This window comes from Humulus lupulus, chromosome 1 (assembly GCF_963169125.1).
Source record: "Humulus lupulus chromosome 1, drHumLupu1.1, whole genome shotgun sequence".
Lineage (NCBI taxonomy): Eukaryota > Viridiplantae > Streptophyta > Magnoliopsida > Rosales > Cannabaceae > Humulus > Humulus lupulus.
The window spans coordinates 43,220,791-43,228,158 of NC_084793.1; positions in this window are offsets into that span (position 1 = coordinate 43,220,791).

The following is a 7,368-nucleotide window of genomic DNA, read 5'->3' on the forward strand; positions in this document are numbered from 1 at the left end:
GCCTGTATGGGGTCCATCGAACTCCCTGTGACCTTGGGAAACTATCCAATCTCGGTGACCAAGATGATGGAGTTCGTGGTAGTAGAGTTACCATCTGCCTACAATGTATTGCTCGGGAGACCCGCCCTGGTCGGGCTGGGGGCAGTTTCATCTGTAAGGCATCTAGCCCTTAAGTTCCCAACTCCAAGTGGAGTCGGAACATTGAAAGGAGATCAATTGGCAGGAAGGGAGTGCTACAACATTTCCTTGAGGGGAAAGAAACAAACGAGCGCTCAAGCACTCGTCGTCATACAGAATAAAGATGGGACAGTTTTAGAAATTGATGAGGAGATCGATCCGAGGATTGAGGAGAAGGTTGACCTCCAACCTTTGGAAGAGCTCGAAGAGATTCAGCTCGAGGAAGCTGACCCCACAAAGAAAGTGAAGGTCGGGAAACACCTCCGGGACGAATCAAAATAGCAATTAATTTGCTTTCTGAAGAAAAACCAGGATGTCTTCGCGTGGTCACACTCTGACATGGTGGGAATAAGCCCTAATATAGCGAGCCACGCATTGAATATAGAGAAAAGCTTTCCCCCGAAGCAGCAAAAGCTAAGGCAGCTGGATGAAGACAGAAAGAAAGCACTAAAGGAGGAGGTGGACAGGCTGAAATCAAATAATTTCATAAGGGACGCTTTTTACCCGGAGTGGGTGGCCAATCCAGTGTTGGTCCTGAAGCCCAATGGGACGTGGAGAACGTGCATTGACTACTCGGACCTCAACAAGGCCTGCCCGAAAGACTGTTTTCCCCTGCCGAGAATTGACCAGCTCGTAGACGCCACGGCGGGGCATGGTCTGATGTCGTTCATGGATGCCTATTATGGATATAACCAGATTCCCATGCATGCCCCCGACCAAGAGCATACGAGCTTCATCACAGATAAAGGGCTCTACTGCTACAATGTCATGCCATTCGGACTCAAGAATGCCGGAGCCACGTACCAGCGGCTTGTAAACATGATGTTCTCAGAGCAAATAGGGAACAACATGGAAGTTTATGTTGACGACATGCTTGTGAAGTCTCAACTTAACAAGAACCATGTTGATGACCTCGAAGAGTGCTTTGGCGTGCTCAGAAAGTACAACATGAAGTTGAATCCTCAGAAGTGCACTTTTGGGGTGTCTTCAGGGAAATTTCTGGGTTTCATTGTCAACTCTCGTGGAATCGAGGCTAATCCCGATAAAATAAAGGCCCTTATCGATATGCCTTCACCTCGGAGGCATAAAGATGTTCAAAGCTTGACTGGCAGGATGGCAGCTCTGAGCAGGTTCATTTCGAAGTCAACGAACCGCGGTCTCCCATTCTTCAACTTATTGAAAGGAAGTAAGAAGTTCGAATGGACAGAAGAGTGCGAACTAGCCTTTCAGGAGCTCAAAAGGCACTTAGCCGAACCACCCATCCTATCAAAGCCTGAGACGGGAGAAGTACTGTTCCTATACCTCTCAACAACTGAACACGCGATAAGCGCGGTGCTAGTTCGAGAAGAAGAGAGAATACAGAAACCCGTCTACTACATCAGCAAAAGATTACTGGGGGCAGAGTCAAGATATCCACTGATGGAGAAGCTCGCCCTCAGTCTAATCCACTCATCTCGCAAGCTCCGCCCTTACTTTCAGGCACACCCTATCCATGTACTGACAGATCAACCATTAAGGCAAGTCTTGTCTAAACCAGAGGCGTCTGGTCGACTCCTAAAGTGGGCTGTTGAGCTCGGACAGTTCGAGATCACCTACCATCCGAGAACGACCATTAAGGCACAAGCGTTGGTGGATTTCATAGTGGAGTGCACTGGTATAGCCGACGAAGAGGTAACAACCACGGCCCACGAGCTGTGGAAACTTTACGTCGACGGGTCGTCAAATGAAAATGGAGCGGGGGCAGGAGTTATTCTGATCACTCCTGCAGGGAGAAAATTTCACTCTGCTTTAAGGTTCGGCTTTAAAGCATCTAATAATGAAGCTGAGTATGAGGCTTTACTTGCAGGACTGCGAATAGCAAAAGAGCTCAAGGCCAAAGCTATACATTGTTATAGCGACTCCCAGCTCGTGGTAAATCAAATCTTGGGAGAATACCAGGCTCGTGGCACAAAAATGGCAGCTTATCTAGAGAAGGCAAAATCCGCGTTGGAGTTTTTCGAGTTTTATGCAATCGAACAGGTTCCCCGAGAACAAAACTCAAATGCAGATGCCTTAGCTCGGCTCGCCACCTCCGCCGAAAATGAGGAGCTGAACGCTGTACCCGTAGAACACCTGTCAGCACCCAGCATTACTAAGCCTGACGAGGAAGATGTGTGTATGATCGAGACAGAGCCGACCTGGATGAGCCCGATAGTTGAGTACCTCGAAAATGGAATTCTTCCAAAAGATCGAAATCAGGCTCGGAAACTAATGTATCAACTTCCTCGTTACACCGTCCTGGATGGAAGGCTATACAGAAGAGGGTATTCCATGCCATTGCTCAGATGTGTGACTCCCCCCGAGGCAAAGAAGGTTATTGAAGAAATTCATGAAGGGTTCTGCGGAGATCATACCGGGGGGCATAGCCTATCCAAGAAGATTATACGCCAAGGATATTTCTGGCCAACCATTAAAACGGACTCTTTCGAGTACGTGAAAAAGTGCGACAAATGCCAGAGATTCGCCATGATACCCCGAGCTCCACCTTCCGAACTGACCATGTTGACATCCCCATGGCCTTTTGCAGTGTGGGGGATCGACCTCATAGGCTCGCTCCCAACTGGCAAAGGAGGAGTAAAGTATGCTGTGGTCGCGGTTGATTACTTCACAAAATGGACGGAGGCTGAACCATTGGCGACCATAACTTCGAAGAAGATCCTAGATTTCGTAATAAAGAACATCGTATGCCGATATGGAGTGCCAAGAAAGATTGTGTCTGACAACGAAACCCAGTTTTATTGCGACTTATTTACGAACTTTTGCAACAAGAACGGTATAATAAAGAGTTTTTCGTCAGTAGCTCACCCTCAGGCGAATGGTCAGGTCGAAGCCGTTAATAAAACTCTCAAAAGTTCTTTGAAGAAAAAGTTGGAAGAAGCAAAGGGACGATGGCCTGAGGAATTACCTCAAGTCCTTTGGGGATATAGAACTATAGCTCGGACATCAACGAGACATACCCCGTTCTCTCTAGCGTATGGATGCGAGGCACGTAGGTGGATTTTAACTTGTGGACTAGGTGGATTTTAACCACTGAACCACGTAGAAGATTTGTGTTCTTGTGAATTCATTTCATTTTTCATTACGTTTTATTACTAAGCATTAATCTATCTTTTTATTTCTTAATATACTGTTGGCGAAAAACCGCGTCAACAGTTTGGTGCTTTCATTGAGAGGGAAATTAGTGCTTCATCAAAATCCCAGTCGAATTTCATCATGGTTCTCACTCGCTCAATGCACAACAGTGAAGTAGAATAGCCTGGTGGGCATGAGGCCCATCATACCGCTGTTTTGAACGAGCATGGCCCTGAAGTCCAGCAACGTCCGGGAAAACAACCCGCAGGTCATGGAGACACTAGGAGTTCGGCATCATTGCCACCGAATCCAAACTCAGACTACTTAACTATCGTTGAGATGGAAAATATGCAGTTAAGAAGCCATCTCGCTAAGGCAAAAGGCAAATTGATGAGGTTTTGGCTCGGTTACCCTCTCTCACAACCGACGTTAATGTCAGAAAAAGGCAAAGTGGGTCTCATAAGTCCCACAGGAATAACCAATCCAAACCAAGTCATTCAGTCAGAACTGCCACCCTAAGTTCTGCTACAGGGCGAGACCGCTAGAATGCTCATCTCAGTGGCCCTCATAGGGGTCATCAGCATATCACTCGATCGGTTAGAATTGCAACCCCAAGTTCGGTGCCTCCTTCACAAGCACCTAAGAATGCCCATGGCAACCCACGAGGAGGGGTTGGGACAGGCTCACAGAGACAGAATGTTCCAGCAAACCCTCCTACGTCACGGTCGGATCGTCAGGCACAGAGAGCTAGAAATAATGGGGCAGAACAAAGGCGGGCTAATTTAGTTCGCCCTGATGGGACAAGGATTGCCTCACCAATAAGGCATCCCCGTCACCTATAAGACATCTGACGCCGCCTCGTCCTACACGAGACATTCTAGCTTATGGAGACAGCATGAGAAATCCTCCTCCATCTGCCATTACCTATGTTCCACGGACACGTGCTGAACACCCAGATCCTTGGCCCTAACCACGAGCTGTAAGCTTCATAAACGGGAGTTATTGGATCGAAAGTCGTTGAAGTGGTAGGTTCGAGAGCAATTTGAGAAATCAGCTGAGTTCGGGACAAAGCCCTCGGTACGATTCACAACTTGATTTGCGAGATCGTTTGAATTCACAGAGAATAAATCTGGCTCGAAATGAAGATGTTAGTTATACTCGGCAAGAGGGAGGTCCTTCCATAGTACATGATAATGGGAATGCCCCACCAAACCAAGCTCGAGCTTAGAGGGACAATAACCCATAAAACGTGTACGATAGGATGGGAGCTGTTGAACAACCCCCAGATAACCTAAGGACCAGAGACAAAACCTTCGAGAGGCTAGCTCTGATGGAAGAGCAAATGAAGAGGCTTTTATCTGAAAAAAATAAAGACGATTGCGACTCAGAGGATGAGCTCGAGCCTTTCGCTCCAAATATCGTGACGGCCACATATTCGATAGGCTTCAGAATGCCACACTTTTCAAAGTTTGATGGAGATTGAGATCCGTCAGACCACCTCAGGATGTTTAATACCATGATGATGGCCAAAATGTCGGACTCGATCTAAGGTGCATTTTATTCCCTTCAACTCTGATCAGGCCAGCCAGGCAGTGGTTTAAGCAATACAAGAGGCATTCTATAAGTTCGTGGAAAAAGTTTTCTTCTGACTTCAAAAAGCATTTCGGGCTTCCCAGATAGCTCGGGTTAAGGCTGATTCGTTAGCCAATGTAAAGCAGCATCCTGGCAAAACATTGGAGGCATATCTAAGTAGATTTGCCAATGTCGCTGCACGAGCTAAGGATGTCGATGACAGCTCCAAGCTCATGACAATGAGGATATGAATCCTCGTTGGGGGTGACCCGTGGCAAGAATTATAGAGAAAATGAGTTAATAGTGTGGAAGAGTTTTTGGCACGAGCTCAAAGATGGATTAACCTGGAAGAGGCACAAGCTTTCGTTGCAGGAACTAGCCAGATCCCTATCCAGCTCGTTGGAGCAGTAACAGACGTTGCAGTTACGACTCAAACCGTTACCCATAATAACCAAGGGAAGGAAGGGAAATGGTGAGGGTGACCAGAGTGGAACAAAGAAAAGTAAGTCTAGGGAGAAATTCAAGCCTATTTATGCCACTTATACCGACCTCACGAATACTAGGGAGCGCATCTTCCTAGAAAATTCTACTCGCGTTCCATGGAAGAAGCCAGAACCGTTGAAAAACCAAAGAGCGAAGAGAGATCCTTCAAAGTTCTGCTGATTTCATAATGATATTGGTCATAACACTGATGATTTTTGACAGCTGAAGGATGAGATCGAAACTCTCATTAGAGCGGGTCCTTTGGCCTAGTACGCCCGAAATCGGGTGGTCCCTAATCAACCCGCTGGACCGAACCCTTCGTCAGCCCCCGAAGCTCCAGTAAGTCAAACTGGAGCTCAAGTGAATCAGGGCGATCCTCCTCCGATAATAGGGGGAGATATAGCCACCATTTAAGGAGGACCTCATCTGGCAGGGACGAGCAGAGGGGCCCAGAAGAGGTACATTAATGGATTGAAATCCCATAACGGAGTGGAGTTCGTCCCGAAACAACGGTTATCGAAACAACAATGATTGGAAAAATAACCAATCATTTTTACAGAAGAGGATGCTAGCCACGTCCAATTCCAACATAATGATCCTTTGGTCATAACTGTTCAGCTCGCCAACTGGAGGGACTGGAGGACACTAGTAGATAACTGGAGTTCTGTGAATCTACTTTTTAGGTTCACCTTGGAAAAAATGGGGTTGTCTGTAATAGAATTGAAGGCGACCTCAATGACTCTATACGGATTTTTTGGAGAAGGGTCAGCAGCCATCGGGACGATCGAATTAGTTGTAACATTGGGAGAAGGCTCACGAACTGTCTCTAAGTTACTTAAGTTCATGGTAATTGACTGTCTAGCTGCATACAATGAAATTTTGGGCAGACCTGCGTTGATGGCATTTGAAGCTATAAACTTTATCTGCCACCTAGCAATAAAATTCCCCTCAGCTGCGGGAATATGCACTGTCAGAGGTGATCAGCTCACTGCCAGAGAATGTTATAGCATTTCTATGAAGGGAAAATCACAACCCGGGCAGCAAGCTATGGTTATAAATGACGGAGGTTAGAAGTCCCGTGAAGTAGAAGATACTTGTGGGACAGAGGAACCTTAGCAAAAAGAGGACAGTAACGATGCCCAACACGATGACATTTACCCACAGATAGGCGAAGACAGGTCAGAGCTCCAGGCTATAGAGGAGCTCGAGGAGGTAAGCATTGACCCCAATGAAGCTTCAAGAGTCGTAAAGATTGGGAAGAATCTAAATGATAACAGGAAGAAGGACCTGATCAAGTTCTTACAAGAAAATCTGGACATTTTCGCCTGGTCACATGAAGACATGGTGGGAATAAGCCCGAGTGGAATCATGCACACTCTAAATTTGGACAAGAACATGCCTGCAAAATCCCAAAAATGGAGACGCTTAGGAATAGTCCGAGCTGAAGCTCTTGAGGAAGAAGTAGCTCGACTATTAAAGTGTGGGTTTATTCGTGAAGCAAAATACCCGATTTGGGTTGCAAATCCCGTGCTGGTCCCAAAGCCAAACAGAAAACGGAGGACCTGCATCGACTTCTCCAACCTGAACAAAGCTTGTCCCAAGGATTGCTTTCCACTACCAAGGATTGATCAGCTGGTAGATGTCACGGAAGGTCATGAGCTCATGTCCTTCATGGATGTGTATTATGGATATAACCATATCGCGATGAATCCCACGGACTAGGAACATACTAGCTTCATGACCCCAAATAACATATATTGTTATAAAGTCATACCCTTTGGGCTGAAGAATGTTGGAGCTACATATCAACGCTTAGTCAAAAAAATGTTCGCTAATTAGATCTAGGGAAATATGGAAGTGTATCTCAATGATATGCTTGTCAAATCCAAGACTGTCGATAACCATGTATCCGATCTGAAAGAATGTTTTGAAATCTTAAGGAGGTATGACATGAAGCTGAATCCTCAGAAGTGCACGTTCGGAGTGGCGTCAGGAAAATTTCTTGGTTTCATAGTCAACTCGAGG